The sequence below is a fragment of the Pseudophryne corroboree genome, chromosome 3 (genome assembly GCF_028390025.1).
Source record: "Pseudophryne corroboree isolate aPseCor3 chromosome 3, aPseCor3.hap2, whole genome shotgun sequence".
NCBI classification, from domain to species: Eukaryota; Metazoa; Chordata; class Amphibia; order Anura; family Myobatrachidae; genus Pseudophryne; species Pseudophryne corroboree.
The window spans coordinates 112,643,563-112,666,062 of record NC_086446.1 but is presented as its reverse complement, the minus strand read 5'-3'; the positions used below and the strand labels follow the sequence as shown (position 1 = coordinate 112,666,062).

The following is a 22,500-nucleotide window of genomic DNA, read 5'->3' as shown; positions in this document are numbered from 1 at the left end:
GAATACATTTGAAAATGGAATGCATCAACAGAACGTTGTTGGCAGTATAAAAATATCTACAGCACCTTGTATTCCCAGGTGGTCTCCCATCCAAGTACTAACAAGGCCCAACACTGCTTAGCTTCCAAGATCAGATGAGATTGGGCGTATCCAGTGTGGTGTGTCTGTAAATGAGCTTTGTGGTTTCTGTTAGAACTTTTCTACTTCTAACTACTGGTTCATAAATGAATACGTTTGAAAATGGAATGCATCAACAGAACGGTGTTGGCAGTATAAAAACATCTACAGCACCTTGTATTCCCAGGTGGTCTCCCATCCAAGTACTAACCAGGCCCAACACTGCTTAGCTTCCTAGATCAGATGAGATTGGGCGTATCCAGTGTGGTGTGGCTGTAGATGACCTTTGTGGTTTCTGTTAGAACTTTTCTACTTCTAACTACTGGTTCATAAATGAATACGTTTCAAAATGGAATGCATCAACAGAACGGTGTTGGCAGTATAAAAATATCTACAGCACTTTGTATTCCCAGGTGGTCTCCCATCCAAGTACTAACCAGGCCCAACACTGCTTAGCTTCCAAGATCAGATGAGATTGGGCGTATCCAGTGTGGTGTGGCTGTAGATGAGCTTTGTGGTTTCTGTTAGAACTTTTCTACTTCTAACTACTGGTTCATAAATGAATACGTTTGAAAATGGAATGCATCAACAGAACGGTGTTGGCAGTATAAAAATATCTACAACACCTTGCATTCCCAGGTGGTCTCCCATCCAAGTACTAACCATGCCCAACACTGCTTAGCTTCCAAGATCAGATGAGATTGGGCGTATCCAGTGTGGTGTGGCTCTAGATGAGCTTTGTGGTTTCTGTTAGAACTTTTCTACTTCTAACTACTGGTTCATAAATTAACACGTTTGAAAATGGAATGCATCAACAGAACGGTGTTGGCAGTATAAAAATATCTACAGCACCTTGTATTCCCAGGTGGTCTCCCATCCAAGTACTAACCAGGCCCAACACTGCTTAGCTTCCAAGATCAGATGAGATTGGGCGTATCCAGTGTGGTGTTGCTGTAGATGAACTTTCTGGTTTCTGTTAGAACTTTCTGGTTTCTGTTAGAACTTTTCTACTTCTAACTACTGGTTCATAAATGAATAAGTTTTAAAATGGAATGCATCAACAGAACGGTGTTGGCAGTATAAAAATATCTACAGCACCTTGTATTCCCAGGTGGTCTCCCATCCAAGTACTAACCAGGCCCAACACTGCTTAGCTTCCAAGATCAGATGAGATTGGGCGTACCCAGTGTGGTGTGGCTGTAGATGAGCTTTGTGGTTTCTGTTAGAACTTTTCTACTTCTAACTACTGGTTTATAAATGAATACGTTTGAAAATGGAATGCATCAACAGAATGGTGTTGGCAGTATAAAAATATCTACGGTACCTTGTATTCCCAGGTGGTCTCCCATCCAAGTACTAACCAGGCCCAACACTGCTTAGCTTCCAAGATCAGATGAGATTGGGCGTATCCAGGGTGGTGTGGCTGTAGATGAGCTTTGTGGTTTCTGTTTGAACTTTTCTACTTCTAACTACTGGTTCATAAATGAATACATTTGAAAATTGAATGCATCAACAGAACGGTGTTGGCAGTATAAAAATATCTACAGCACCTTGTATTCCCAGGTGGTCTCCCATCCAAGTACTAACCAGGCCCAACACTGCTTAGCTTCCAAGATCAGATAAGATTGGGCGTATCCAGTGTGGTGTGGCTGTAGATGAGCTTTGTGGTTTCTGTTAGAACTTTTCTACTTCTAACTACTGGTTCATAAATGAATACATTTGAAAATGGAATGCATCAACAGAACGGTGTTGGCAGTATAAAAATATTTACAGCACCTTGTATTCCCAGGTGGTCTCCCATCCAAGTACTAACCAGGCCCAACACTGCTAAGCTTCCAAGATCAGATGAGATTGGGCGTATCCAGTGTGGTGTAGCTGTAGATGAGCTTTGTGGTTTCTGTTAGAACTTTTCTACTTCTAACTACTGGTTCATAAATGAATACGTTTGAAAATGGAATGCATCAGCAGAACGGTGTTGGTAGTATAAAAATATCTACAGCACCTTGTATTCCCAGGTGGTCTCCCATCCAAGTACTAACCAGGCCCAAAACTGCTTAGCTTCCAAGATCAGATGAGATTGGGCGTATCCAGTGTGGTGTGGCTGTAGATGAGCTTTATTGTTTCTGTTAGAACTTTTCTACTTCTATCTACTGGTTCATAAATGAATACGTTTGAAAATGGAATGCATCAACAGAACGGTGTTGGTAGTATAAAAATATCTACAACACCTTGTATTCCCAGGTGGTCTCCCATCCAAGTACTAACCAGGCCCAACACTGCTTAGCTTCCTAGATCAGATGAGATTGGGCGTATCCAGTGTGGTGTGGCTGTAGATGACCTTTGTGGTTTCTGTTAGAACTTTTCTACTTCTAACTACTGGTTCATAAATGAATACGTTTGAAAATGGAATGCATCAACAGAACGGTGTTGGCAGTATAAAAATATCTACAGCACCTATGTATTCCCAGGTGGTCTCCCATCCAAGTACTAACCAGGCCCAACACTGCTTAGCTTCCAAGATCAGATGAGATTGGGCATATCCAGTGTGGTGTGGCTGTAGAAGAGCTTTATGGTTTCTGTTAGTACTTTTCTACTTCTAACTACTGGTTCATAAATGAATACGTTTGAAAATGGAATGCATCAACAGAACGGTGTTGGTAGTATAAAAATATCTATAGCACCTTGTATTCTCAGGTGATCTCCCATCCAAGTACTAACCAGGCCCAACACTGCTTAGCTTCCAAGATCAGATGAGATTGGGCGTATCCAGTGTGGTGTTGCTGTAGATGAACTTTCTGGTTTCTGTTAGAACTTTTCTACTTCTAACTACTGGTTCATAAATGAATACGTTTTAAAATGGAATGCATCAACAGAACAGTGTTGGCAGTATAAAATTATCTACAGCACCTTGTATTCCCAGGTGGTTTCCCATCCAAGTACTAACCAGGCCCAACACTGCTTAGCTTCCAAGATCAGATGAGATTGGGCATATCCAGTGTGGTGTGGCTGTAGAAGAGCTTTATGATTTCTGTTAGTACTTTTCTACTTCTAACTACTGGTTCATAAATGAATACATTTGAAAATGGAATGCATCAACAGAACGGTGTTGGCAGTATAAAAATATCTACAGCACCTTGTATTCCCAGGTGGTCTCCCATCCAAGTACTAACCAGGCCCAACACTGCTAAGCTTCCAAGATCAGATGAGATTGGGCGTATCCAGTGTGATGTGACTGTAGATGAGCTTTATAGTTTCTGTTAGAACTTTTCTACTTCTAACTACTGGTTTATAAATGAATACGTTTGAAAATGGAATGCATCAACAGAACGGTGTTGGCAGTATAAAAATATCTACAGCACCTTGTATTCCCAGGTGGTCTCCCATCCAAGTACTAACCAGGCCCAACACTGCTTAGCTTCCAAGATCAGATGAGATTGGGCGTATCCAGTGTGGTGTGGCTGTAGATGATCTTTGTGGTTTCTGTTAGAACTTTTCTACTTCTAACTACTGGTTCATAAATGAATACGTTTGAAAATGGAATGCATCAACAGAACGGTGTTGGTAGTATAAAAATATCTACAGCACCTTGTATTCCCAGGTGGTCTCCCATCCAAGTACTAACCAGGCCCAACACTGCTTAGCTTCCAAGATCAGATGAGATTGGGCGTATCCAGTGTGGTGTGGCTGTAGATGAGCTTTATGGTTTCTGTTAGAACTTTTCTACTTCTAACTACTGGTTCATAAATGAATACGTTTGAAAATGGAATGCATCAACAGAACGGTGTTGGTAGTATAAAAATATCTACAACACCTTGTATTCCCAAGTGGTCTCCCATCCAAGTACTAACCAGGCCCAACACTGCTTAGCTTCCAAGATCAGATGAGATTGGGCATATCCAGTGTGGTGTGGCTGTAGAAGGGCTTTATGATTTCTGTTAGTACTTTTCTACTTCTAACTACTGGTTCATAAATGAATACATTTGAAAATGGAATACATCAACAGAACGGTGTTGGCAGTATAAAAATATCTACAGCACCTTGTATTCCCAGGTGGTCTCCCATCCAAGTACTAACCAGGCCCAACACTGCTAAGCTTCCAAGATCAGATGAGATTGGGCGTATCCAGTGTGGTGTGGCTGTAGATGAGCTTTATGGTTTCTGTTAGAACTTTTCTACTTCTAACTACTGGTTCATAAATGAATACGTTTGAAAATGGAATGCATCAACAGAACGGTGTTGGCAGTATAAAAATATCTACAGCACCTTGTATTCCCAGGTGGTCTCCCATCCAAGTACTAACCAGGCCCAACACTGCTTAGCTTCCAAGATCAGATGAGATTGGGCATATCCAGTGTGGTGTGGCTGTAGAAGAGCTTTATGGTTTCTGTTAGTACTTTTCTACTTCTAACTACTGGTTCATAAATGAATACGTTTGAAAATGGAATGCATCAACAGAACGGTGTTGGTAGTATAAAAATATCTACAGCACTTTGTATTTCCAGGTGGTCTCCCATCCAAGTAATAACCATGCCCAACACTGCTAAGCTTCCAAGATCAGATGAGATTGGGCGTATCCAGTGTGGTGTGGCTGTAGATGAGCTTTGTGGTTTCTGTTAGAACTTTTCTACTTCTAACTACTGGTTCATAAATGAATACGTTTGAAAATGGAATGCATCAACAGAACGGTGTTGGCAGTATAAAAATATCTACAGCACCTTGTATTCCCAGGTGGTCTCCCATCAAAGCACTAACCAGGCCCAACACTGCTTAGCTTCCAAGATCAGATGAGATTGGGCGTATCCAGTGTGGTGTGGCTGTAGATGAACTTTCTGGTTTCTGTTAGAACTTTTCTACTTCTAACTACTGGTTCATAAATGAATACGTTTGAAAATGGAATGCATCAACAGAACGGTGTTGGTAGTATAAAAATATCTACAACACCTTGTATTCCCAGGTGGTCTCCCATCCAAGTACAAACCAGGCCCAACACTGCTTAGCTTCCTAGATCAGATGAGATTGGGCGTATCCAGTTAGGTGTGGCTGTAGATGAGCTTTGTGGTTTCTGTTAGAACTTTTCTTCTTCTAACTACTGGTTCATAAATGAATACGTTTGAAAATGGAATGCATCAACAGAACGGTGTTGGCAGTATAAAAATATCTACAGCACCTATGTATTCCCAGGTGGTCTCCCATCCAAGTACAAACCAGGCCCAACACTGCTTAGCTTCCAAGATCAGATGAGATTGGGCATATCCAGTGTGGTGTGGCTGTAGAAGAGCTTTATGGTTTCTGTTAGTACTTTTCTACTTCTAACTACTGGTTCATAAATGAATACGTTTGAAAATGGAATGCATCAACAGAACGGTGATGGTAGTATAAAAATATCTACAGCACCTTGTATTCTCAGGTGGTCTCCCATCCAAGTACTAACCAGGCCCAACACTGCTTAGCTTCCAAGATCAGATGAGATTAGGCGTATCCAGTGTGGTGTTGCTGTAGATGAACGTTCTGGTTTCTGTTAGAACTTTTTTACTTCTAACTACTGGTTCATAAATGAATACGTTTTAAAATGGAATGCATCAACAGAACGGTGTTGGCAGTATAAAATTATCTACAGCACCTTGTATTCCCAGGTGGTCTCCCATCCAAGTACTAACCAGGCCCAACACTGCTTAGCTTCCAAGATCAGATGAGATTGGGCATATCCAGAGTGGTGTGGCTGTAGAAGAGCTTTATGATTTCTGTTAGTACTTTTCTACTTCTAACTACTGGTTCATAAATGAATACATTTGAAAATGGAATGCATCAAAAGAACGGTGTTGGCAGTATAAAAATATCTACAGCACCTTGTATTCCCAGGTGGTCTCCCATCCAAGTACTAACAAGGCCCAACACTGCTTAGCTTCCAAGATCAGATGAGATTGGGCGTATCCAGTGTGGTGTGGCTGTAGATGAGCTTTGTGGTTTCTGTTAGAACTTTTCTACTTCTAACTACTGGTTCATAAATGAATACGTTTGAAAATGGAATGCATCAACAGAACGGTGTTGGCAGTATAAAAATATCTATAGCACCTTGTATTCCCAGGTGGTCTCCCATCCAAGTACTAACCAGGCCCAACACTGCTAAGCTTCCAAGATCAGATGAGATTGGGCGTATCCAGTGTGGTGTGGCTGTAGATGAGCTTTATGGTTTCTGTTAGAACTTTTCTACTTCTAACTACTGGTTCATAAATGAATACGTTTGAAAATGGAATGCATCAACAGAACGGTGTTGGTAGTATAAAAATATCTATAGCACCTTGTATTCTCAGGTGATCTCCCATCCAAGTACTAACCAGGCCCAACACTGCTTAGCTTCCAAGATCAGATGAGATTGGGCGTATCCAGTGTGGTGTTGCTGTAGATGAACTTTCTGGTTTCTGTTAGAACTTTTCTACTTCTAACTACTGGTTCATAAATGAATACGTTTTAAAATGGAATGCATCAACAGAACGGTGTTGGCAGTATAAAATTATCTACAGCACCTTGTATTCCCAGGTGGTTTCCCATCCAAGTACTAACCAGGCCCAACACTGCTTAGCTTCCAAGATCAGATGAGATTGGGCATATCCAGTGTGGTGTGGCTGTAGAAGAGCTTTATGATTTCTGTTAGTACTTTTCTACTTCTAACTACTGGTTCATAAATGAATACATTTGAAAATGGAATGCATCAACAGAACGGTGTTGGCAGTATAAAAATATCTACAGCACCTTGTATTCCCAGGTGGTCTCCCATCCAAGTACTAACCAGGCCCAACACTGCTTAACTTCCAAGATCAGATGAGATTGGGCGTATCCAGTGTGGTGTGGCTGTAGATGAGCTTTGTGGTTTCTGTTAGAACTTTTCTACTTCTAACTACTGGTTCATAAATGAACACGTTTGAAAATGGAATGCATCAACAGAACGGTGTTGGCAGTATAAAAATATCTACAGCACCTTGTATTCCCAGGTGGTCTCCCATCCAAGTACTAACCAGGCCCAACACTGCTTAGCTTCCAAGATCAGATGAGATTGGGCGTATCCAGTGTGGTGTGGCTGTAGATGATCTTTGTGGTTTCTGTTAGAACTTTTCTACTTCTAACTACTGGTTCATAAATGAATACGTTTGAAAATGGAATGCATCAACAGAACGGTGTTGGTAGTATAAAAATATCAACAGCACCTTGTATTCCCAGGTGGTCTCCCATCCAAGTCCTAACCAGGCTCTACACTGCTTAGCTTCCAAAATCAGATGAGATTGGGCGTATCCAGTGTGGTTTTGGATGTAGATGAGCTTTGTAGTTTCTGTTAGAACTTTTCTACTTCTAACTACTGGTTCATAAATTAATACGTTTGAAAATGGAATGCATCAACAGAACAGTGTTGGCAGTATAAAAATATCTACAGCACCTTGTATTCCCAGGTGGTCTCCCATCCAAGTACTAACCAGGCCCAACACTGCTTAGCTTCCAAGATTAGATGAGATTGGGCGTATCCAGTGTGGTGTTGCTGTAGATGAACTTTCTGGTTTCTATTAGAACTTTTCTACTTCTAACTACTGGTTCATAAATGAATACGTTTTAAAATGGAATGCATCAACAGAACGGTGTTGGCAGTATAAAAATATCTACAGCACCTTGTTTTTCCAGGTGGTCTCCCATCCAAGTACTAACCAGGCCCAACACTGCTCAGCTTCCAAGATTAGATGAGATTGGGCAAATCCAGTGTGGTGTGGCTGTAGATGAGCTTTGTGGTTTCTGTTTGAACTTTTCTACTTCTAACTACTGGTTCATAAATGAATACGTTTTAAAATGGAATGCATCAACAGAACGGTGTTGGCAGTATAAAAATATCTACAGCACCTATGTATTCCCAGGTGGCCTCCCATCCAAGTACTAACCAGGCCCAACACTGCTTAGCTTCCAAGATCAGATGAGATTGGGTATATCCAGTGTGGTGTGGCTGTAGAAGAGCTTTATGGTTTCTGTTAGTATTTTTCTACTTCTAACTACTGGTTCATAAATGAATACGTTTGAAAATGGAATGCATCAACAGAACGGTGTTGGTAGTATAAAAATATCTACAGCACCTTGTATTCCCAGGTGGTCTCCCATCCAAGTACTAACCAGGCCCAACACTGCTTAGCTTCCAAGATCAGATGAGATTGGGCGTATCCAGTGTGGTGTTGCTGTAGATGAACTTTCAAGTTTCTGTTAGAACTTTTCTACTTCTAACTACTGGTTCATAAATGAATACGTTTGAAAATGGAATGCATCAACAGAACGGTGTTGGTAGTATAAAAATATCTACAGCACCTTGTATTCCCAGGTGGTCTCCCATCCAAGTACTAACCAGGCCCAACACTGCTTAGCTTCCAAGATCAGATGAGATTGGGCGTATCCAGTGTGGTGTGGCTGTAGATGAGCTTTATGGTTTCTGTTAGAACTTTTCTACTTCTAACTACTGGTTCATAAATGAATACGTTTGAAAATGGAATACATCAACAGAACGGTGTTGGCAGTATAAAAATATCTACAGCACCTTGTATTCCCAGGTAGTCTCCCATCCAAGTACTAACCAGGCCCAACACTTCTTAGCGTCCAAGATCAGATGAGATTGGGTATATCCTGTGTGGTATGGCTGTAGATGAGCTTTGTGGTTTCTGTTAGAACTTTTCTACTTCTAACTACTGGTTTATAAATGAATACGTTTGAAAATGGAATGCATCAACAGAACGGGTTTGGCAGTTTAAAAATATCTACAGCACCTTGTATTCCCAGGTGGTCTCCCATCCAAGTAATTACCAGGCCCAACACTGCTTAGCTTCCAAGATCAGATGAGATTGGGCGTATCCAATGTGGTGTGACTGTAGATGAGCTTTGTGGTTTCTGTTAGAACTTTTCTACTTCTAACTACTGGTTCATAAATTAATACGTTTGAAAATGGAATGCATCAACAGAACGGTGTTGGCAGTATAAAAATATCTACAGCACCTTGTATTCCCAGGTGGTCTCCCATCCAAGTACTAATCAGGCCCAACACTGCTTAGCTTCCAAGATCAGATGAGATTGGGCGTATCCAGTGTGGTGTGGCTGTAGATGAGCTTTGTGGTTTCTGTTAGAACTTTTCTACTTCTAACTACTGGTTCATAAATGAATACGTTTGAAAATGGAATGCATCAACAGAACGGTGTTGGCAGTATAAAAATATCTACAGCACCTTGTATTCCCAGGTGGTCTCCCATCCAAGTACTAACCAGGCCCAACACTTCTTAGCTTCCAAGATCAGATGAGATTGGGCGTATCCAGTGTGGTATGGCTGTAGATGAGCTTTGTGGTTTCTGTTAGAACTTTTCTACTTCTAACTACTGGTTCATAAATGAATACGTTTGAAAATGGAATGCATCAACAGAACGGTGTTGGCAGTTTAAAAATATCTACAGCACCTTGTATTCCCAGGAGGTCTCCCATCCAAGTAATTACCAGGCCCAACACTGCTTAGCTTCCAAGATCAGATGAGATTGGGCGTATCCAATGTGGTGTGGCTGTAGATGAGCTTTGTGGTTTCTGTTAGAACTTTTCTACTTCTAACTACTGGTTCATAAATGAATACATTTGAAAATGGAATGCATCAACAGAACGGTGTTGGCAGTATAAAAATATCTACAGCACCTTGTATTCCCAGGTGGTCTCCCATCCAAGTACTAACCAGGCCCAACACTGCTTAGCTTCCAAGATCAGATGAGATTGGGCATATCCAGTGTGGTGTGGCTGTAGATGAGCTTTGTGGTTTCTGTTAGAACTTTTCTACTTCTAACTACTGGTTCATAAATGAATACGTTTGAAAATGGAATGCATCAACAGAACGGTGTTGGCAGTATAAAAATATCTACAGCACCTTGTATTCCCAGGTGGTCTCCCATCCAAGTACTAACCAGGCCCAACACTGCTTAGCTTCCAAGATCAGATGAGATTGGGCATATCCAGTGTGGTGTGGCTGTAGAAGAGCTTTATGGTTTCTGTTAGTACTTTTCTACTTCTAACTACTGGTTCATAAATGAATACGTTTGAAAATGGAATGCATCAACAGAACGGTGTTGGTAGTATAAAAATATCTACAACACCTTGTATTCCCAGGTGGTCTCCCATCCAAGTACTAACCAGGCCCAACACTGCTTAGCTTCCAAGATCAGATGAGATTGGGCATATCCAGTGTGGTGTGGCTGTAGATGAGCTTTGTGGTTTCTGTTAGAACTTTTCTACTTCTAACTACTGGTTCATAAATGAATACGTTTGAAAATGGAATGCATCAACAGAACGGTGTTGGCAGTATAAAAATATCTACAGCACCTTGTATTCCCAGGTGGTCTCCCATCCAAGTACTAACCAGGCCCAACACTGCTTAGCTTCCAAGATCAGATGAGATTGGGCATATCCAGTGTGGTGTGGCTGTAGAAGAGCTTTATGGTTTCTGTTAGTACTTTTCTACTTCTAACTACTGGTTCATAAATGAATACGTTTGAAAATGGAATGCATCAACAGAACGGTGTTGGTAGTATAAAAATATCTACAGCACTTTGTATTTCCAGGTGGTCTCCCATCCAAGTAATAACCATGCCCAACACAGCTAAGCTTCCAAGATCAGATGAGATTGGGCGTATCCAGTGTGGTGTGGCTGTAGATGAGCTTTGTGGTTTCTGTTAGAACTTTTCTACTTCTAACTACTGGTTCATAAATGAATACGTTTGAAAATGGAATGCATCAACAGAACGGTGTTGGCAGTATAAAAATATCTACAACACCTTGTATTCCCAGGTGGTCTCCCATCCAAGTACAAACCAGGCCCAACACTGCTTAGCTTCCTAGATCAGATGAGATTGGGCGTATCTAGTGAGGTGTGGCTGTAGATGAGCTTTGTGGTTTCTGTTAGAACTTTTCTACTTCTAACTACTGGTTCATAAATGAATACGTTTGAAAATGGAATGCATCAACAGAACGGTGTTGGCAGTATAAAAATATCTACAGCACCTATGTATTCCCAGGTGGTCTCCCATCCAAGTACAAACCAGGCCCAACACTGCTTAGCTTCCAAGATCAGATGAGATTGGGCATATCCAGTGTGGTGTGGCTGTAGAAGAGCTTTATGGTTTCTGTTAGTACTTTTCTACTTCTAACTACTGGTTCATAAATGAATACGTTTGAAAATGGAATGCATCAACAGAACGGTGATGGTAGTATAAAAATATCTACAGCACCTTGTATTCTCAGGTGGTCTCCCATCCAAGTACTAACCAGGCCCAACACTGCTTAGCTTCCAAGATCAGATGAGATTAGGCGTATCCAGTGTGGTGTTGCTGTAGATGAACTTTCTGGTTTCTGTTAGAACTTTTCTACTTCTAACTACTGGTTCATAAATGAATACGTTTGAAAATGGAATGCATCAACAGAACGGTGTTGGCAGTATAAAAATATCTATAGCACCTTGTATTCCCAGGTGGTCTCCCATCCAAGTACTAACCAGGCCCAACACTGCTAAGCTTCCAAGATCAGATGAGATTGGGCGTATCCAGTGTGGTGTGGCTGTAGATGAGCTTTATGGTTTCTGTTAGAACTTTTCTACTTCTAACTACTGGTTCATAAATGAATACGTTTGAAAATGGAATGCATCAACAGAACGGTGTTGGTAGTATAAAAATATCTACAGCACCTTGTATTCTCAGGTGATCTCCCATCCAAGTACTAACCAGGCCCAACACTGCTTAGCTTCCAAGATCAGATGAGATTGGGCGTATCCAGTGTGGTGTTGCTGTAGATGAACTTTCTGGTTTCTGTTAGAACTTTTCTACTTCTAACTACTGGTTCATAAATGAATACGTTTTAAAATGGAATGCATCAACAGAACGGTGTTGGCAGTATAAAATTATCTACAGCACCTTGTATTCCCAGGTGGTTTCCCATCCAAGTACTAACCAGGCCCAACACTGCTTAGCTTCCAAGATCAGATGAGATTGGGCATATCCAGTGTGGTGTGGCTGTAGAAGAGCTTTATGATTTCTGTTAGTACTTTTCTACTTCTAACTACTGGTTCATAAATGAATACATTTGAAAATGGAATGCATCAACAGAACGGTGTTGGCAGTATAAAAATATCTACAGCACCTTGTATTCCCAGGTGGTCTCCCATCCAAGTACTAACCAGGCCCAACACTGCTAAGCTTCCAAGATCAGATGAGATTGGGCGTATCCAGTGTGATGTGGCTGTAGATGAGCTTTATGGTTTCTGTTAGAACTTTTCTACTTCTAACTACTGGTTCATAAATGAATACGTTTGAAAATGGAATGCATCAACAGAACGGTGTTGGCAGTATAAAAATATCTACAGCACCTTGTATTCCCTGGTGGTCTCCCATCCAAGTACTAACCAGGCCCAACACTGCTTAGCTTCCAAGATCAGATGAGATTGGGCGTATCCAGTGTGGTGTGGCTGTAGATGATCTTTGTGGTTTCTGTTAGAACTTTTCTACTTCTAACTACTGGTTCATAAATGAATACGTTTGAAAATGGAATGCATCAACAGAACGGTGTTGGTAGTATAAAAATATCTACAACACCTTGTATTCCCAGGTGGTCTCCCATCCAAGTACTAACCAGGCCCAACACTGCTTAGCTTCCTAGATCAGATGAGATAGGGCGTATCCAGTGTGGTGTGGCTGTAGATGACCTTTGTGGTTTCTGTTAGAACTTTTCTACTTCTAACTACTGGTTCATAAATGAATACGTTTAAAAATGGAATGCATCAACAGAACGGTGTTGGCAGTATAAAAATATCTACAGCACCTATGTATTCCCAGGTGGTCTCCCATCCAAGTATTAACCAGGCCCAACACTGCTTAGCTTCCAAGATCAGATGAGATTGGGCATATCCAGTGTGGTGTGGCTGTAGAAGAGCTTTATGATTTCTGTTAGTACTTTTCTACTTCTAACTACTGGTTCATAAATGAATACATTTGAAAATGGAATGCATCAACAGAACGGTGTTGGCAGTATAAAAATATCTACAGCACCTTGTATTCCCAGGTGGTCTCCCATCCAAGTACTAACCAGGCCCAACACTGCTTAGCTTCCAAGATCAGATGAGATTGGGCATATCCAGTGTGGTGTGGCTGTAGATGAGCTTTGTGGTTTCTGTTAGAACTTTTCTACTTCTAACTACTGGTTCATAAATGAATACGTTTGAAAATGGAATGCATCAACAGAACGGTGTTGGCAGTATAAAAATATCTACAGCACCTTGTATTCCCAGGTGGTCTCCCATCCAAGTACTAACCAGGCCCAACACTGCTTAGCTTCCAAGATCAGATGAGATTGGGCATATCCAGTGTGGTGTGGCTGTAGAAGAGCTTTATGGTTTCTGTTAGTACTTTTCTACTTCTAACTACTGGTTCATAAATGAATACGTTTGAAAATGGAATGCATCAACAGAACGGTGTTGGTAGTATAAAAATATCTACAGCACTTTGTATTTCCAGGTGGTCTCCCATCCAAGTAATAACCATGCCCAACACTGCTAAGCTTCCAAGATCAGATGAGATTGGGCGTATCCAGTGTGGTGTGGCTGTAGATGAGCTTTGTGGTTTCTGTTAGAACTTTTCTACTTCTAACTACTGGTTCATAAATGAATACGTTTGAAAATGGAATGCATCAACAGAACGGTGTTGGCAGTATAAAAATATCTACAGCACCTTGTATTCCCAGGTGGTCTCCCATCAAAGTACTAACCAGGCCCAACACTGCTTAGCTTCCAAGATCAGATGATATTGGGCGTATCCAGTGTGGTGTGGCTGTAGATGAACTTTCTGGTTTCTGTTAGAACTTTTCTACTTCTAACTACTGGTTCATAAATGAATACGTTTGAAAATGGAATGCATCAACAGAACGGTGTTGGTAGTATAAAAATATCTACAACACCTTGTATTCCCAGGTTGTCTCCCATCCAAGTACAAACCAGGCCCAACACTGCTTAGCTTCCTAGATCAGATGAGATTGGGCGTATCCAGTGAGGTGTGGCTGTAGATGAGCTTTGTGGTTTCTGTTAGAACTTTTCTACTTCTAACTACTGGTTCATAAATGAATACGTTTGAAAATGGAATGCATCAACAGAACGGTGTTGGCAGTATAAAAATATCTACAGCACCTATGTATTCCCAGGTGGTCTCCCATCCAAGTACAAACCAGGCCCAACACTGCTTAGCTTCCAAGATCAGATGAGATTGGGCATATCCAGTGTGGTGTGGCTGTAGAAGAGCTTTATGGTTTCTGTTAGTACTTTTCTACTTCTAACTACTGGTTCATAAATGAATACGCTTGAAAATGGAATGCATCAACAGAACGGTGATGGTAGTATAAAAATATCTACAGCACCTTGTATTCTCAGGTGGTCTCCCATCCAAGTACTAACCAGGCCCAACACTGCTTAGCTTCCAAGATCAGATGAGATTAGGCGTATCCAGTGTGGTGTTGCTGTAGATGAACTTTCTGGTTTCTGTTAGAACTTTTCTACTTCTAACTACTGGTTCATAAATGAATACGTTTTAAAATGGAATGCATCAACAGAACGGTGTTGGCAGTATAAAATTATCTACAGCACCTTGTATTCCCAGGTGGTCTCCCATCCAAGTACTAACCAGGCCCAACACTGCTTAGCTTCCAAGATCAGATGAGATTGGGCGTATCCAGTGTGGTGTGGCTGTAGATGAGCTTTGTGGTTTCTGTTAGAACTTTTCTACTTCTAACTACTGGTTCATAAATGAATACGTTTGAAAATGGAATGCATCAACAGAACGGTGTTGGCAGTATAAAAATATCTATAGCACCTTGTATTCCCAGGTGGTCTCCCATCCAAGTACTAACCAGGCCCAACACTGCTAAGCTTCCAAGATCAGATGAGATTGGGCGTATCCAGTGTGGTGTGGCTGTAGATGAGCTTTATGGTTTCTGTTAGAACTTTTCTACTTCTAACTACTGGTTCATAAATGAATACGTTTGAAAATGGAATGCATCAACAGAACGGTGTTGGTAGTATAAAAATATCGACAGCACTTTGTATTTCCAGGTGGTCTCCCATCCAAGTAATAACCAGGCCCAACACTGCTTAGCTTCCAAGATCAGATGAGATTGGGCGTATCCAGTGTGGTGTGGCTGTAGATGAGCTCTGTGGTTTCTGTTAGAACTTTTCTACTTCTAACTACTGGTTCATAAATGAATACGTTTGAAAATGGAATGCATCAACAGAACGGTGTTGGCAGTATAAAAATATCTACAGCACCTTGTATTCCCAGGTGATCTCCCATCCAAGTACTAACCAGGCCCAACACTGCTTAGCTTCCAAGATCAGAGGAGATTGGACGTATCCAGTGTGGTGTGGCTGTAGATGAGCTTTGTGGTTTCTGTTAGAACTTTTCTACTTCTAACTACTGGTTCATAAATGAATACGTTTGAAAATGGAATGCATCAACAGAACGGTGTTGGCAGTATAAAAATATCTACAGCAGCTTGTATTCCCAGGTGGTCTCCCATCAAAGTACTAACCAGGCCCAACACTGCTTAGCTTCCAAGATCAGATGAGATTGGGCGTATCCATTGTGGTGTGGCTGTAGATGAACTTTCTGGTTTCTGTTAGAACTTTTCTACTTCTAACTACTGGTTCATAAATGAATACATTTGAAAATGGAATACATCAACAGAACGGTGTTGGCAGTATAAAAATATCTACAGCACCTTGTATTCCCAGGTGGTCTCCCATCCAAGTACTAACCAACCCCAACACTGCTTAGCTTCCAAGATCAGATGAGATTGGGCATATCCAGTGTGGTGTGGCTGTAGATGAGCTTTGTGGTTTCTGTTAGAACTTTTCTACTTCTAACTACTGGTTCATAAATGAATACGTTTGAAAATGGAATGCATCAACAGAACGGTGTTGGCAGTATAAAAATATCTACAGCACCTTGTATTCCCAGGTGGTCTCCCATCCAAGTACTAACCAGGCCCAACACTGCTTAGCTTCCAAGATCAGATGAGATTGGGCATATCCAGTGTGGTGTGGCTGTAGAAGAGCTTTATGGTTTCTGTTAGTACTTTTCTACTTCTAACTACTGGTTCATAAATGAATACGTTTGAAAATGGAATGCATCAACAGAACGGTGATGGTAGTTTAAAAATATCTACAGCACCTTGTATTCCCAGGTGGTCTCCCATCCAAGTACTAACCAGGCCCAACACTGCTAAGCTTCCAAGATCAGATGAGATTGGGTGTATCCAGTGTGGTGTGGCTGTAGATGAGCTTTATGGTTTCTGTTAGAACTTTTCTACTTCTAACTACTGGTTCATAAATGAATACGTTTGAAAATGGAATGCATCAACAGAACGGTGTTGGCAGTATAAAAATATCTACAGCACCTTGTATTCCCAGGTGGTCTCCCATCAAAGTACTAACCAGGCCCAACACTGCTTAGCTTCCAAGATCAGAGGAGATTGGGCGTATTCAGTGTGGTGTGGCTGTAGATGAGCTTTGTGGTTTCTGTTAAAACTTTTCTACTTCTAACTACTGGTTCATAAATGAATACGTTTGAAAATGGAATGCATCAACAGAACGGTGTTGGCAGTATAAAAATATCTACAGCACCTTGTATTCCCAGGTGGTCTCCCATCAATGTACTAACCAGGCCCAACACTGCTTAGCTTCCAAGATCAGATGAGATTGGGCGTATCCAGTGTGGTGTGGCTGTAGATGAACTTTCTGGTTTCTGTTAGAACTTTTCTACTTCTAAATACTGGTTCATAAATGAATACGTTTGAAAATGGAATGCATCAACAGAACGGTGTTGGTAGTATAAAAATATCTACAACACCTTGTATTACCAGGTGGTCTCCCATCCAAGTACTAACCAGGCCCAACACTGCTTAGCTTCCTAGATCAGATGAGATTGGGCGTATCCAGTGTGGTGTGGCTGTAGATGACCTTTCTGGTTTCTGTTAGAACTTTTCTACTTCTAACTACTGGTTCATAAATGAATACGTTTGAAAATGGAATGCATCAACAGAACGGTGTTGGCAGTATAAAAATATCTACAGCACCTTGTATTCCCTGGTGGTCTCCCATCCAAGTACTAACCAGGCCCAACACTGCTTAGCTTCCAAGATCAGATGAGATTGGGCGTATCCAGTGTGGTGTGGCTGTAGATGATCTTTGTGGTTTCTGTTAGAACTTTTCTACTTCTAACTACTGGTTCATAAATGAATACGTTTGAAAATGGAATGCATCAACAGAACGGTGTTGGTAGTATAAAAATATCTACAACACCTTGTATTCCCAGGTGGTCTCCCATCCAAGTACTAACCAGGCCCAACACTGCTTAGCTTCCTAGATCAGATGAGATAGGGCGTATCCAGTGTGGTGTGGCTGTAGATGACCTTTGTGGTTTCTGTTAGAACTTTTCTACTTCTAACTACTGGTTCATAAATGAATACGTTTAAAAATGGAATGCATCAACAGAACGGTGTTGGCAGTATAAAAATATCTACAGCACCTATGTATTCCCAGGTGGTCTCCCATCCAAGTATTAACCAGGCCCAACACTGCTTAGCTTCCAAGATCAGATGAGATTGGGCATATCCAGTGTGGTGTGGCTGTAGAAGAGCTTTATGATTTCTGTTAGTACTTTTCTACTTCTAACTACTGGTTCATAAATGAATACATTTGAAAATGGAATGCATCAACAGAACGGTGTTGGCAGTATAAAAATATCTACAGCACCTTGTATTCCCAGGTGGTCTCCCATCCAAGTACTAACCAGGCCCAACACTGCTTAGCTTCCAAGATCAGATGAGATTGGGCATATCCAGTGTGGTGTGGCTGTAGATGAGCTTTGTGGTTTCTGTTAGAACTTTTCTACTTCTAACTACTGGTTCATAAATGAATACGTTTGAAAATGGAATGCATCAACAGAACGGTGTTGGCAGTATAAAAATATCTACAGCACCTTGTATTCCCAGGTGGTCTCCCATCCAAGTACTAACCAGGCCCAACACTGCTTAGCTTCCAAGATCAGATGAGATTGGGCATATCCAGTGTGGTGTGGCTGTAGAAGAGCTTTATGGTTTCTGTTAGTACTTTTCTACTTCTAACTACTGGTTCATAAATGAATACGTTTGAAAATGGAATGCATCAACAGAACGGTGTTGGTAGTATAAAAATATCTACAGCACTTTGTATTTCCAGGTGGTCTCCCATCCAAGTAATAACCATGCCCAACACTGCTAAGCTTCCAAGATCAGATGAGATTGGGCGTATCCAGTGTGGTGTGGCTGTAGATGAGCTTTGTGGTTTCTGTTAGAACTTTTCTACTTCTAACTACTGGTTCATAAATGAATACGTTTGAAAATGGAATGCATCAACAGAACGGTGTTGGCAGTATAAAAATATCTACAGCACCTTGTATTCCCAGGTGGTCTCCCATCAAAGTACTAACCAGGCCCAACACTGCTTAGCTTCCAAGATCAGACGAGATTGGGCGTATCCAGTGTGGTGTGGCTGTAGATGAACTTTCTGGTTTCTGTTAGAACTTTTCTACTTCTAACTACTGGTTCATAAATGAATACGTTTGAAAATGGAATGCATCAACAGAACGGTGTTGGTAGTATAAAAATATCTACAACACCTTGTATTCCCAGGTTGTCTCCCATCCAAGTACAAACCAGGCCCAACACTGCTTAGCTTCCTAGATCAGATGAGATTGGGCGTATCCAGTGAGGTGTGGCTGTAGATGAGCTTTGTGGTTTCTGTTAGAACTTTTCTACTTCTAACTACTGGTTCATAAATGAATACGTTTGAAAATGGAAGGCATCAACAGAACGGTGTTGGCAGTATAAAAATATCTACAGCACCTATGTATTCCCAGGTGGTCTCCCATCCAAGTACAAACCAGGCCCAACACTGCTTAGCTTCCAAGATCAGATGAGATTGGGCATATCCAGTGTGGTGTGGCTGTAGAAGAGCTTTATGGTTTCTGTTAGTACTTTTCTACTTCTAACTACTGGTTCATAAATGAATACGCTTGAAAATGGAATGCATCAACAGAACGGTGATGGTAGTATAAAAATATCTACAGCACCTTGTATTCTCAGGTGGTCTCCCATCCAAGTACTAACCAGGCCCAACACTGCTTAGCTTCCAAGATCAGATGAGATTAGGCGTATCCAGTGTGGTGTTGCTGTAGATGAACTTTCTGGTTTCTGTTAGAACTTTTCTACTTCTAACTACTGGTTCATAAATGAATACGTTTTAAAATGGAATGCATCAACAGAACGGTGTTGGCAGTATAAAATTATCTACAGCACCTTGTATTCCCAGGTGGTCTCCCATCCAAGTACTAACCAGGCCCAACACTGCTTAGCTTCCAAGATCAGATGAGATTGGGCGTATCCAGTGTGGTGTGGCTGTAGATGAGCTTTGTGGTTTCTGTTAGAACTTTTCTACTTCTAACTACTGGTTCATAAATGAATACGTTTGAAAATGGAATGCATCAACAGAACGGTGTTGGCAGTATAAAAATATCTATAGCACCTTGTATTCCCAGGTGGTCTCCCATCCAAGTACTAACCAGGCCCAACACTGCTAAGCTTCCAAGATCAGATGAGATTGGGCGTATCCAGTGTGGTGTGGCTGTAGATGAGCTTTATGGTTTCTGTTAGAACTTTTCTACTTCTAACTACTGGTTCATAAATGAATACGTTTGAAAATGGAATGCATCAACAGAACGGTGTTGGTAGTATAAAAATATCGACAGCACTTTGTATTTCCAGGTGGTCTCCCATCCAAGTAATAACCAGGCCCAACACTGCTTAGCTTCCAAGATCAGATGAGATTGGGCGTATCCAGTGTGGTGTGGCTGTAGATGAGCTCTGTGGTTTCTGTTAGAACTTTTCTACTTCTAACTACTGGTTCATAAATGAATACGTTTGAAAATGGAATGCATCAACAGAACGGTGTTGGCAGTATAAAAATATCTACAGCACCTTGTATTCCCAGGTGATCTCCCATCCAAGTACTAACCAGGCCCAACACTGCTTAGCTTCCAAGATCAGAGGAGATTGGACGTATCCAGTGTGGTGTGGCTGTAGATGAGCTTTGTGGTTTCTGTTAGAACTTTTCTACTTCTAACTACTGGTTCATAAATGAATACGTTTGAAAATGGAATGCATCAACAGAACGGTGTTGGCAGTATAAAAATATCTACAGCACCTTGTATTCCCAGGTGGTCTCCCATCCAAGTACTAACCAACCCCAACACTGCTTAGCTTCCAAGATCAGATGAGATTGGGCATATCCAGTGTGGTGTGGCTGTAGATGAGCTTTGTGGTTTCTGTTAGAACTTTTCTACTTCTAACTACTGGTTCATAAATGAATACGTTTGAAAATGGAATGCATCAACAGAACGGTGTTGGCAGTATAAAAATATCTACAGCACCTTGTATTCCCAGGTGGTCTCCCATCCAAGTACTAACCAGGCCCAACACTGCTTAGCTTCCAAGATCAGATGAGATTGGGCATATCCAGTGTGGTGTGGCTGTAGAAGAGCTTTATGGTTTCTGTTAGTACTTTTCTACTTCTAACTACTGGTTCATAAATGAATACGTTTGAAAATGGAATGCATCAACAGAACGGTGATGGTAGTTTAAAAATATCTACAGCACCTTGTATTCCCAGGTGGTCTCCCATCCAAGTACTAACCAGGCCCAACACTGCTAAGCTTCCAAGATCAGATGAGATTGGGTGTATCCAGTGTGGTGTGGCTGTAGATGAGCTTTATGGTTTCTGTTAGAACTTTTCTACTTCTAACTACTGGTTCATAAATGAATACGTTTGAAAATGGAATGCATCAACAGAACGGTGTTGGCAGTATAAAAATATCTACAGCACCTTGTATTCCCAGGTGGTCTCCCATCAAAGTACTAACCAGGCCCAACACTGCTTAGCTTCCAAGATCAGAGGAGATTGGGCGTATTCAGTGTGGTGTGGCTGTAGATGAGCTTTGTGGATTCTGTTAAAACTTTTCTACTTCTAACTACTGGTTCATAAATGAATACGTTTGAAAATGGAATGCATCAACAGAACGGTGTTGGCAGTATAAAAATATCTACAGCACCTTGTATTCCCAGGTGGTCTCCCATCAATGTACTAACCAGGCCCAACACTGCTTAGCTTCCAAGATCAGATGAGATTGGGCGTATCCAGTGTGGTGTGGCTGTAGATGAGCTTTCTGGTTTCTGTTAGAACTTTTCTACTTCTAACTACTGGTTCATAAATGAATACGTTTGAAAATGGAATGCATCAACAGAACGGTGTTGGTAGTATAAAAATATCTACAACACCTTGTATTACCAGGTGGTCTCCCATCCAAGTACTAACCAGGCCCAACACTGCTTAGCTTCCTAGATCAGATGAGATTGGGCGTATCCAGTGTGGTGTGGCTGTAGATGACCTTTCTGGTTTCTGTTAGAACTTTTCTACTTCTAACTACTGGTTCATAAATGAATACGTTTGAAAATGGAATGCATCAACAGAACGGTGTTGGCAGTATAAAAATATCTACAGCACCTATGTATTCCCAGGTGGTCTCCCATCCAAGTACTAACCAGGCCCAACACTGCTTAGCTTCCTAGATCAGATGAGATTGGGCATATCCAGTGTGGTGTGGCTGTAGAAGAGCTTTATGGTTTCTGTTAGTACTTTTCTACTTCTAACTACTGGTTCATAAATGAATACGTTTGAAAATGGAATGCATCAACAGAACGGTGTTGGTAGTATAAAAATATCTACAGCACCTTGTATTCTCAGGTGGTCTTCCATCCAAGTACTAACCAGGCCCAACACTGCTTAGCTTCCAAGATCAGATGAGATTGGGCGTATCCAGTGTGGTGTGGCTGTAGATGAGTTTTACGGTTTCTGTTAGAACTTTTCTACTTCTAACTACTGGTTCATAAATGAATACGTTTGAAAATGGAATGCATCAACAGAACGGTGTTGGCAGTATAAAAATATCTACAGCATCTTGTATTCCCAAGTGGTCTCCCATCCAAGTACTAATCAGGCCCAACACTGCTTAGCTTCCAAGATCAGATGAGATTGGGCGTATCCATTGTGGTGTGGCTGTAGATGAGCTTTGTGGTTTCTGTTAGAACTTTTCTACTTCTAACTACTGGTTCATAAATGAATACGTTTGAAAATGGAATGCATCAACAGAACGGTGTTGGCAGTATAAAAATATCTACAGCACCTTGTATTCCCAGGTGGTCTCCCATCCAAGT

At 41.2% G+C, this 22,500-nt stretch overlaps 67 non-coding genes and 33 pseudogenes across 67 annotated transcripts in view; all 100 read right to left on the bottom strand.

Annotated features, from left to right (window-relative positions):
• Nucleotides 1-53: 53 nt before the first annotated feature.
• On the bottom strand, nt 54-172 carry LOC135061307 (5S ribosomal RNA). Its single transcript, XR_010247692.1, has one exon. It is a non-coding gene; the product is annotated as a 5S ribosomal RNA (ribosomal RNA).
• Nucleotides 173-279: 107 nt separating this feature from the next.
• On the bottom strand, nt 280-398 carry LOC135067048 (5S ribosomal RNA). Its single transcript, XR_010253277.1, has one exon. It is a non-coding gene; the product is annotated as a 5S ribosomal RNA (ribosomal RNA).
• A 107-nt stretch (nt 399-505) lies between these two features.
• Nucleotides 506-624, bottom strand: LOC135064995 (5S ribosomal RNA). The gene has a single exon (XR_010251289.1). It is a non-coding gene; the product is annotated as a 5S ribosomal RNA (ribosomal RNA).
• A 107-nt stretch (nt 625-731) lies between these two features.
• Nucleotides 732-850, bottom strand: LOC134890211 (5S ribosomal RNA; annotated as a pseudogene).
• Nucleotides 851-957: 107 nt separating this feature from the next.
• Nucleotides 958-1,076, bottom strand: LOC135059660 (5S ribosomal RNA). The gene has a single exon (XR_010246057.1). It is a non-coding gene; the product is annotated as a 5S ribosomal RNA (ribosomal RNA).
• A 127-nt stretch (nt 1,077-1,203) lies between these two features.
• On the bottom strand, nt 1,204-1,322 carry LOC135059422 (5S ribosomal RNA). Its single transcript, XR_010245825.1, has one exon. It is a non-coding gene; the product is annotated as a 5S ribosomal RNA (ribosomal RNA).
• A 107-nt stretch (nt 1,323-1,429) lies between these two features.
• LOC134887624 (5S ribosomal RNA) lies at nt 1,430-1,548 on the bottom strand (annotated as a pseudogene).
• A 107-nt stretch (nt 1,549-1,655) lies between these two features.
• Nucleotides 1,656-1,774, bottom strand: LOC135063708 (5S ribosomal RNA). Its single transcript, XR_010250033.1, has one exon. It is a non-coding gene; the product is annotated as a 5S ribosomal RNA (ribosomal RNA).
• A 107-nt stretch (nt 1,775-1,881) lies between these two features.
• Nucleotides 1,882-2,000, bottom strand: LOC134888627 (5S ribosomal RNA; annotated as a pseudogene).
• Nucleotides 2,001-2,107: 107 nt separating this feature from the next.
• Nucleotides 2,108-2,226, bottom strand: LOC135065502 (5S ribosomal RNA). The gene has a single exon (XR_010251782.1). It is a non-coding gene; the product is annotated as a 5S ribosomal RNA (ribosomal RNA).
• Nucleotides 2,227-2,333: 107 nt separating this feature from the next.
• Nucleotides 2,334-2,452, bottom strand: LOC135069853 (5S ribosomal RNA). The gene has a single exon (XR_010256034.1). It is a non-coding gene; the product is annotated as a 5S ribosomal RNA (ribosomal RNA).
• Nucleotides 2,453-2,559: 107 nt separating this feature from the next.
• Nucleotides 2,560-2,679, bottom strand: LOC134885034 (5S ribosomal RNA). The gene has a single exon (XR_010169162.1). It is a non-coding gene; the product is annotated as a 5S ribosomal RNA (ribosomal RNA).
• Nucleotides 2,680-2,786: 107 nt separating this feature from the next.
• Nucleotides 2,787-2,905, bottom strand: LOC134888246 (5S ribosomal RNA; annotated as a pseudogene).
• Nucleotides 2,906-3,012: 107 nt separating this feature from the next.
• LOC135068914 (5S ribosomal RNA) lies at nt 3,013-3,131 on the bottom strand. Its single transcript, XR_010255105.1, has one exon. It is a non-coding gene; the product is annotated as a 5S ribosomal RNA (ribosomal RNA).
• A 107-nt stretch (nt 3,132-3,238) lies between these two features.
• Nucleotides 3,239-3,357, bottom strand: LOC134886875 (5S ribosomal RNA). Its single transcript, XR_010170951.1, has one exon. It is a non-coding gene; the product is annotated as a 5S ribosomal RNA (ribosomal RNA).
• A 107-nt stretch (nt 3,358-3,464) lies between these two features.
• LOC135064781 (5S ribosomal RNA) lies at nt 3,465-3,583 on the bottom strand. Its single transcript, XR_010251082.1, has one exon. It is a non-coding gene; the product is annotated as a 5S ribosomal RNA (ribosomal RNA).
• A 107-nt stretch (nt 3,584-3,690) lies between these two features.
• LOC135064769 (5S ribosomal RNA) lies at nt 3,691-3,809 on the bottom strand. The gene has a single exon (XR_010251070.1). It is a non-coding gene; the product is annotated as a 5S ribosomal RNA (ribosomal RNA).
• Nucleotides 3,810-3,916: 107 nt separating this feature from the next.
• LOC135070674 (5S ribosomal RNA) lies at nt 3,917-4,035 on the bottom strand. Its single transcript, XR_010256829.1, has one exon. It is a non-coding gene; the product is annotated as a 5S ribosomal RNA (ribosomal RNA).
• Nucleotides 4,036-4,142: 107 nt separating this feature from the next.
• On the bottom strand, nt 4,143-4,261 carry LOC135066285 (5S ribosomal RNA). The gene has a single exon (XR_010252537.1). It is a non-coding gene; the product is annotated as a 5S ribosomal RNA (ribosomal RNA).
• A 107-nt stretch (nt 4,262-4,368) lies between these two features.
• Nucleotides 4,369-4,487, bottom strand: LOC135064389 (5S ribosomal RNA). The gene has a single exon (XR_010250697.1). It is a non-coding gene; the product is annotated as a 5S ribosomal RNA (ribosomal RNA).
• Nucleotides 4,488-4,594: 107 nt separating this feature from the next.
• Nucleotides 4,595-4,713, bottom strand: LOC134895017 (5S ribosomal RNA; annotated as a pseudogene).
• Nucleotides 4,714-4,820: 107 nt separating this feature from the next.
• On the bottom strand, nt 4,821-4,939 carry LOC135066982 (5S ribosomal RNA). The gene has a single exon (XR_010253213.1). It is a non-coding gene; the product is annotated as a 5S ribosomal RNA (ribosomal RNA).
• A 107-nt stretch (nt 4,940-5,046) lies between these two features.
• On the bottom strand, nt 5,047-5,165 carry LOC134892809 (5S ribosomal RNA; annotated as a pseudogene).
• A 107-nt stretch (nt 5,166-5,272) lies between these two features.
• On the bottom strand, nt 5,273-5,392 carry LOC134888506 (5S ribosomal RNA; annotated as a pseudogene).
• Nucleotides 5,393-5,499: 107 nt separating this feature from the next.
• LOC135067616 (5S ribosomal RNA) lies at nt 5,500-5,618 on the bottom strand. The gene has a single exon (XR_010253827.1). It is a non-coding gene; the product is annotated as a 5S ribosomal RNA (ribosomal RNA).
• A 107-nt stretch (nt 5,619-5,725) lies between these two features.
• Nucleotides 5,726-5,844, bottom strand: LOC135068964 (5S ribosomal RNA). Its single transcript, XR_010255155.1, has one exon. It is a non-coding gene; the product is annotated as a 5S ribosomal RNA (ribosomal RNA).
• A 107-nt stretch (nt 5,845-5,951) lies between these two features.
• Nucleotides 5,952-6,070, bottom strand: LOC135058874 (5S ribosomal RNA). Its single transcript, XR_010245298.1, has one exon. It is a non-coding gene; the product is annotated as a 5S ribosomal RNA (ribosomal RNA).
• A 107-nt stretch (nt 6,071-6,177) lies between these two features.
• LOC134886600 (5S ribosomal RNA) lies at nt 6,178-6,296 on the bottom strand. Its single transcript, XR_010170681.1, has one exon. It is a non-coding gene; the product is annotated as a 5S ribosomal RNA (ribosomal RNA).
• A 107-nt stretch (nt 6,297-6,403) lies between these two features.
• Nucleotides 6,404-6,522, bottom strand: LOC134888245 (5S ribosomal RNA; annotated as a pseudogene).
• A 107-nt stretch (nt 6,523-6,629) lies between these two features.
• Nucleotides 6,630-6,748, bottom strand: LOC135068913 (5S ribosomal RNA). The gene has a single exon (XR_010255104.1). It is a non-coding gene; the product is annotated as a 5S ribosomal RNA (ribosomal RNA).
• A 107-nt stretch (nt 6,749-6,855) lies between these two features.
• Nucleotides 6,856-6,974, bottom strand: LOC134892667 (5S ribosomal RNA). The gene has a single exon (XR_010171590.1). It is a non-coding gene; the product is annotated as a 5S ribosomal RNA (ribosomal RNA).
• A 107-nt stretch (nt 6,975-7,081) lies between these two features.
• LOC135064757 (5S ribosomal RNA) lies at nt 7,082-7,200 on the bottom strand. Its single transcript, XR_010251058.1, has one exon. It is a non-coding gene; the product is annotated as a 5S ribosomal RNA (ribosomal RNA).
• Nucleotides 7,201-7,307: 107 nt separating this feature from the next.
• On the bottom strand, nt 7,308-7,427 carry LOC134897938 (5S ribosomal RNA; annotated as a pseudogene).
• A 107-nt stretch (nt 7,428-7,534) lies between these two features.
• Nucleotides 7,535-7,653, bottom strand: LOC135070766 (5S ribosomal RNA). Its single transcript, XR_010256919.1, has one exon. It is a non-coding gene; the product is annotated as a 5S ribosomal RNA (ribosomal RNA).
• A 107-nt stretch (nt 7,654-7,760) lies between these two features.
• LOC134895035 (5S ribosomal RNA) lies at nt 7,761-7,879 on the bottom strand (annotated as a pseudogene).
• Nucleotides 7,880-7,986: 107 nt separating this feature from the next.
• Nucleotides 7,987-8,106, bottom strand: LOC134886435 (5S ribosomal RNA). The gene has a single exon (XR_010170517.1). It is a non-coding gene; the product is annotated as a 5S ribosomal RNA (ribosomal RNA).
• Nucleotides 8,107-8,213: 107 nt separating this feature from the next.
• On the bottom strand, nt 8,214-8,332 carry LOC135059659 (5S ribosomal RNA). Its single transcript, XR_010246056.1, has one exon. It is a non-coding gene; the product is annotated as a 5S ribosomal RNA (ribosomal RNA).
• Nucleotides 8,333-8,439: 107 nt separating this feature from the next.
• LOC135064746 (5S ribosomal RNA) lies at nt 8,440-8,558 on the bottom strand. The gene has a single exon (XR_010251047.1). It is a non-coding gene; the product is annotated as a 5S ribosomal RNA (ribosomal RNA).
• Nucleotides 8,559-8,665: 107 nt separating this feature from the next.
• Nucleotides 8,666-8,784, bottom strand: LOC134890434 (5S ribosomal RNA; annotated as a pseudogene).
• Nucleotides 8,785-8,891: 107 nt separating this feature from the next.
• On the bottom strand, nt 8,892-9,010 carry LOC134886104 (5S ribosomal RNA). Its single transcript, XR_010170198.1, has one exon. It is a non-coding gene; the product is annotated as a 5S ribosomal RNA (ribosomal RNA).
• A 107-nt stretch (nt 9,011-9,117) lies between these two features.
• On the bottom strand, nt 9,118-9,236 carry LOC134901158 (5S ribosomal RNA). The gene has a single exon (XR_010174651.1). It is a non-coding gene; the product is annotated as a 5S ribosomal RNA (ribosomal RNA).
• Nucleotides 9,237-9,343: 107 nt separating this feature from the next.
• LOC135058494 (5S ribosomal RNA) lies at nt 9,344-9,462 on the bottom strand. Its single transcript, XR_010244921.1, has one exon. It is a non-coding gene; the product is annotated as a 5S ribosomal RNA (ribosomal RNA).
• A 107-nt stretch (nt 9,463-9,569) lies between these two features.
• On the bottom strand, nt 9,570-9,688 carry LOC135070605 (5S ribosomal RNA). The gene has a single exon (XR_010256763.1). It is a non-coding gene; the product is annotated as a 5S ribosomal RNA (ribosomal RNA).
• Nucleotides 9,689-9,795: 107 nt separating this feature from the next.
• LOC135058977 (5S ribosomal RNA) lies at nt 9,796-9,914 on the bottom strand. Its single transcript, XR_010245398.1, has one exon. It is a non-coding gene; the product is annotated as a 5S ribosomal RNA (ribosomal RNA).
• Nucleotides 9,915-10,021: 107 nt separating this feature from the next.
• Nucleotides 10,022-10,140, bottom strand: LOC135064388 (5S ribosomal RNA). Its single transcript, XR_010250696.1, has one exon. It is a non-coding gene; the product is annotated as a 5S ribosomal RNA (ribosomal RNA).
• A 107-nt stretch (nt 10,141-10,247) lies between these two features.
• LOC135064146 (5S ribosomal RNA) lies at nt 10,248-10,366 on the bottom strand. The gene has a single exon (XR_010250458.1). It is a non-coding gene; the product is annotated as a 5S ribosomal RNA (ribosomal RNA).
• Nucleotides 10,367-10,473: 107 nt separating this feature from the next.
• Nucleotides 10,474-10,592, bottom strand: LOC135064386 (5S ribosomal RNA). The gene has a single exon (XR_010250694.1). It is a non-coding gene; the product is annotated as a 5S ribosomal RNA (ribosomal RNA).
• A 107-nt stretch (nt 10,593-10,699) lies between these two features.
• On the bottom strand, nt 10,700-10,818 carry LOC134896125 (5S ribosomal RNA; annotated as a pseudogene).
• A 107-nt stretch (nt 10,819-10,925) lies between these two features.
• Nucleotides 10,926-11,044, bottom strand: LOC134892378 (5S ribosomal RNA; annotated as a pseudogene).
• A 107-nt stretch (nt 11,045-11,151) lies between these two features.
• LOC134888504 (5S ribosomal RNA) lies at nt 11,152-11,271 on the bottom strand (annotated as a pseudogene).
• A 107-nt stretch (nt 11,272-11,378) lies between these two features.
• Nucleotides 11,379-11,497, bottom strand: LOC135067615 (5S ribosomal RNA). The gene has a single exon (XR_010253826.1). It is a non-coding gene; the product is annotated as a 5S ribosomal RNA (ribosomal RNA).
• Nucleotides 11,498-11,604: 107 nt separating this feature from the next.
• On the bottom strand, nt 11,605-11,723 carry LOC134886599 (5S ribosomal RNA). Its single transcript, XR_010170680.1, has one exon. It is a non-coding gene; the product is annotated as a 5S ribosomal RNA (ribosomal RNA).
• A 107-nt stretch (nt 11,724-11,830) lies between these two features.
• On the bottom strand, nt 11,831-11,949 carry LOC135068648 (5S ribosomal RNA). Its single transcript, XR_010254843.1, has one exon. It is a non-coding gene; the product is annotated as a 5S ribosomal RNA (ribosomal RNA).
• Nucleotides 11,950-12,056: 107 nt separating this feature from the next.
• On the bottom strand, nt 12,057-12,175 carry LOC135068912 (5S ribosomal RNA). The gene has a single exon (XR_010255103.1). It is a non-coding gene; the product is annotated as a 5S ribosomal RNA (ribosomal RNA).
• Nucleotides 12,176-12,282: 107 nt separating this feature from the next.
• On the bottom strand, nt 12,283-12,401 carry LOC134885084 (5S ribosomal RNA). The gene has a single exon (XR_010169209.1). It is a non-coding gene; the product is annotated as a 5S ribosomal RNA (ribosomal RNA).
• Nucleotides 12,402-12,508: 107 nt separating this feature from the next.
• On the bottom strand, nt 12,509-12,627 carry LOC135060143 (5S ribosomal RNA). The gene has a single exon (XR_010246533.1). It is a non-coding gene; the product is annotated as a 5S ribosomal RNA (ribosomal RNA).
• A 107-nt stretch (nt 12,628-12,734) lies between these two features.
• LOC135061422 (5S ribosomal RNA) lies at nt 12,735-12,853 on the bottom strand. The gene has a single exon (XR_010247803.1). It is a non-coding gene; the product is annotated as a 5S ribosomal RNA (ribosomal RNA).
• A 107-nt stretch (nt 12,854-12,960) lies between these two features.
• Nucleotides 12,961-13,080, bottom strand: LOC134890587 (5S ribosomal RNA; annotated as a pseudogene).
• A 107-nt stretch (nt 13,081-13,187) lies between these two features.
• Nucleotides 13,188-13,306, bottom strand: LOC135058976 (5S ribosomal RNA). Its single transcript, XR_010245397.1, has one exon. It is a non-coding gene; the product is annotated as a 5S ribosomal RNA (ribosomal RNA).
• Nucleotides 13,307-13,413: 107 nt separating this feature from the next.
• Nucleotides 13,414-13,532, bottom strand: LOC135064385 (5S ribosomal RNA). Its single transcript, XR_010250693.1, has one exon. It is a non-coding gene; the product is annotated as a 5S ribosomal RNA (ribosomal RNA).
• A 107-nt stretch (nt 13,533-13,639) lies between these two features.
• Nucleotides 13,640-13,758, bottom strand: LOC134895016 (5S ribosomal RNA; annotated as a pseudogene).
• Nucleotides 13,759-13,865: 107 nt separating this feature from the next.
• On the bottom strand, nt 13,866-13,984 carry LOC135070594 (5S ribosomal RNA). Its single transcript, XR_010256752.1, has one exon. It is a non-coding gene; the product is annotated as a 5S ribosomal RNA (ribosomal RNA).
• A 107-nt stretch (nt 13,985-14,091) lies between these two features.
• LOC134894280 (5S ribosomal RNA) lies at nt 14,092-14,210 on the bottom strand (annotated as a pseudogene).
• A 107-nt stretch (nt 14,211-14,317) lies between these two features.
• LOC134888503 (5S ribosomal RNA) lies at nt 14,318-14,437 on the bottom strand (annotated as a pseudogene).
• Nucleotides 14,438-14,544: 107 nt separating this feature from the next.
• Nucleotides 14,545-14,663, bottom strand: LOC135067614 (5S ribosomal RNA). The gene has a single exon (XR_010253825.1). It is a non-coding gene; the product is annotated as a 5S ribosomal RNA (ribosomal RNA).
• Nucleotides 14,664-14,770: 107 nt separating this feature from the next.
• On the bottom strand, nt 14,771-14,889 carry LOC135064735 (5S ribosomal RNA). Its single transcript, XR_010251036.1, has one exon. It is a non-coding gene; the product is annotated as a 5S ribosomal RNA (ribosomal RNA).
• A 107-nt stretch (nt 14,890-14,996) lies between these two features.
• Nucleotides 14,997-15,115, bottom strand: LOC134886598 (5S ribosomal RNA). The gene has a single exon (XR_010170679.1). It is a non-coding gene; the product is annotated as a 5S ribosomal RNA (ribosomal RNA).
• Nucleotides 15,116-15,222: 107 nt separating this feature from the next.
• LOC134894095 (5S ribosomal RNA) lies at nt 15,223-15,341 on the bottom strand (annotated as a pseudogene).
• A 107-nt stretch (nt 15,342-15,448) lies between these two features.
• Nucleotides 15,449-15,567, bottom strand: LOC134888068 (5S ribosomal RNA; annotated as a pseudogene).
• Nucleotides 15,568-15,674: 107 nt separating this feature from the next.
• On the bottom strand, nt 15,675-15,793 carry LOC134887669 (5S ribosomal RNA; annotated as a pseudogene).
• A 107-nt stretch (nt 15,794-15,900) lies between these two features.
• LOC134888800 (5S ribosomal RNA) lies at nt 15,901-16,019 on the bottom strand (annotated as a pseudogene).
• Nucleotides 16,020-16,126: 107 nt separating this feature from the next.
• LOC135064384 (5S ribosomal RNA) lies at nt 16,127-16,245 on the bottom strand. The gene has a single exon (XR_010250692.1). It is a non-coding gene; the product is annotated as a 5S ribosomal RNA (ribosomal RNA).
• Nucleotides 16,246-16,352: 107 nt separating this feature from the next.
• LOC135062247 (5S ribosomal RNA) lies at nt 16,353-16,471 on the bottom strand. Its single transcript, XR_010248601.1, has one exon. It is a non-coding gene; the product is annotated as a 5S ribosomal RNA (ribosomal RNA).
• A 107-nt stretch (nt 16,472-16,578) lies between these two features.
• Nucleotides 16,579-16,697, bottom strand: LOC135064186 (5S ribosomal RNA). Its single transcript, XR_010250499.1, has one exon. It is a non-coding gene; the product is annotated as a 5S ribosomal RNA (ribosomal RNA).
• Nucleotides 16,698-16,804: 107 nt separating this feature from the next.
• LOC135065617 (5S ribosomal RNA) lies at nt 16,805-16,923 on the bottom strand. Its single transcript, XR_010251893.1, has one exon. It is a non-coding gene; the product is annotated as a 5S ribosomal RNA (ribosomal RNA).
• A 107-nt stretch (nt 16,924-17,030) lies between these two features.
• Nucleotides 17,031-17,149, bottom strand: LOC134890986 (5S ribosomal RNA; annotated as a pseudogene).
• Nucleotides 17,150-17,256: 107 nt separating this feature from the next.
• On the bottom strand, nt 17,257-17,375 carry LOC135060142 (5S ribosomal RNA). Its single transcript, XR_010246532.1, has one exon. It is a non-coding gene; the product is annotated as a 5S ribosomal RNA (ribosomal RNA).
• Nucleotides 17,376-17,482: 107 nt separating this feature from the next.
• Nucleotides 17,483-17,601, bottom strand: LOC135061421 (5S ribosomal RNA). Its single transcript, XR_010247802.1, has one exon. It is a non-coding gene; the product is annotated as a 5S ribosomal RNA (ribosomal RNA).
• A 107-nt stretch (nt 17,602-17,708) lies between these two features.
• LOC134890586 (5S ribosomal RNA) lies at nt 17,709-17,828 on the bottom strand (annotated as a pseudogene).
• Nucleotides 17,829-17,935: 107 nt separating this feature from the next.
• Nucleotides 17,936-18,054, bottom strand: LOC135058975 (5S ribosomal RNA). The gene has a single exon (XR_010245396.1). It is a non-coding gene; the product is annotated as a 5S ribosomal RNA (ribosomal RNA).
• A 107-nt stretch (nt 18,055-18,161) lies between these two features.
• LOC135064383 (5S ribosomal RNA) lies at nt 18,162-18,280 on the bottom strand. The gene has a single exon (XR_010250691.1). It is a non-coding gene; the product is annotated as a 5S ribosomal RNA (ribosomal RNA).
• Nucleotides 18,281-18,387: 107 nt separating this feature from the next.
• Nucleotides 18,388-18,506, bottom strand: LOC134895015 (5S ribosomal RNA; annotated as a pseudogene).
• A 107-nt stretch (nt 18,507-18,613) lies between these two features.
• On the bottom strand, nt 18,614-18,732 carry LOC135058878 (5S ribosomal RNA). Its single transcript, XR_010245302.1, has one exon. It is a non-coding gene; the product is annotated as a 5S ribosomal RNA (ribosomal RNA).
• Nucleotides 18,733-18,839: 107 nt separating this feature from the next.
• LOC134894279 (5S ribosomal RNA) lies at nt 18,840-18,958 on the bottom strand (annotated as a pseudogene).
• Nucleotides 18,959-19,065: 107 nt separating this feature from the next.
• On the bottom strand, nt 19,066-19,185 carry LOC134888502 (5S ribosomal RNA; annotated as a pseudogene).
• A 107-nt stretch (nt 19,186-19,292) lies between these two features.
• LOC135067613 (5S ribosomal RNA) lies at nt 19,293-19,411 on the bottom strand. Its single transcript, XR_010253824.1, has one exon. It is a non-coding gene; the product is annotated as a 5S ribosomal RNA (ribosomal RNA).
• A 107-nt stretch (nt 19,412-19,518) lies between these two features.
• LOC135064723 (5S ribosomal RNA) lies at nt 19,519-19,637 on the bottom strand. The gene has a single exon (XR_010251025.1). It is a non-coding gene; the product is annotated as a 5S ribosomal RNA (ribosomal RNA).
• Nucleotides 19,638-19,744: 107 nt separating this feature from the next.
• LOC134886597 (5S ribosomal RNA) lies at nt 19,745-19,863 on the bottom strand. Its single transcript, XR_010170678.1, has one exon. It is a non-coding gene; the product is annotated as a 5S ribosomal RNA (ribosomal RNA).
• Nucleotides 19,864-19,970: 107 nt separating this feature from the next.
• On the bottom strand, nt 19,971-20,089 carry LOC134894094 (5S ribosomal RNA; annotated as a pseudogene).
• A 107-nt stretch (nt 20,090-20,196) lies between these two features.
• LOC134888066 (5S ribosomal RNA) lies at nt 20,197-20,315 on the bottom strand (annotated as a pseudogene).
• A 107-nt stretch (nt 20,316-20,422) lies between these two features.
• LOC134888799 (5S ribosomal RNA) lies at nt 20,423-20,541 on the bottom strand (annotated as a pseudogene).
• Nucleotides 20,542-20,648: 107 nt separating this feature from the next.
• Nucleotides 20,649-20,767, bottom strand: LOC135064382 (5S ribosomal RNA). Its single transcript, XR_010250690.1, has one exon. It is a non-coding gene; the product is annotated as a 5S ribosomal RNA (ribosomal RNA).
• A 107-nt stretch (nt 20,768-20,874) lies between these two features.
• LOC135062246 (5S ribosomal RNA) lies at nt 20,875-20,993 on the bottom strand. The gene has a single exon (XR_010248600.1). It is a non-coding gene; the product is annotated as a 5S ribosomal RNA (ribosomal RNA).
• A 107-nt stretch (nt 20,994-21,100) lies between these two features.
• Nucleotides 21,101-21,219, bottom strand: LOC135064185 (5S ribosomal RNA). The gene has a single exon (XR_010250498.1). It is a non-coding gene; the product is annotated as a 5S ribosomal RNA (ribosomal RNA).
• Nucleotides 21,220-21,326: 107 nt separating this feature from the next.
• Nucleotides 21,327-21,445, bottom strand: LOC135065616 (5S ribosomal RNA). The gene has a single exon (XR_010251892.1). It is a non-coding gene; the product is annotated as a 5S ribosomal RNA (ribosomal RNA).
• A 107-nt stretch (nt 21,446-21,552) lies between these two features.
• Nucleotides 21,553-21,671, bottom strand: LOC134890984 (5S ribosomal RNA; annotated as a pseudogene).
• A 107-nt stretch (nt 21,672-21,778) lies between these two features.
• On the bottom strand, nt 21,779-21,898 carry LOC134891212 (5S ribosomal RNA; annotated as a pseudogene).
• A 107-nt stretch (nt 21,899-22,005) lies between these two features.
• On the bottom strand, nt 22,006-22,124 carry LOC135063286 (5S ribosomal RNA). Its single transcript, XR_010249621.1, has one exon. It is a non-coding gene; the product is annotated as a 5S ribosomal RNA (ribosomal RNA).
• Nucleotides 22,125-22,231: 107 nt separating this feature from the next.
• Nucleotides 22,232-22,350, bottom strand: LOC134887675 (5S ribosomal RNA; annotated as a pseudogene).
• Nucleotides 22,351-22,457: 107 nt separating this feature from the next.
• The window catches only part of LOC135064381 (5S ribosomal RNA), a 119-nt gene continuing 76 nt past the window's right edge, over nt 22,458-22,500 (bottom strand). The window contains exon 1 of the ribosomal RNA XR_010250689.1: nt 22,458-22,500. This exon is cut by the window's right edge and continues 76 nt beyond it. This is a non-coding gene — a ribosomal RNA (5S ribosomal RNA).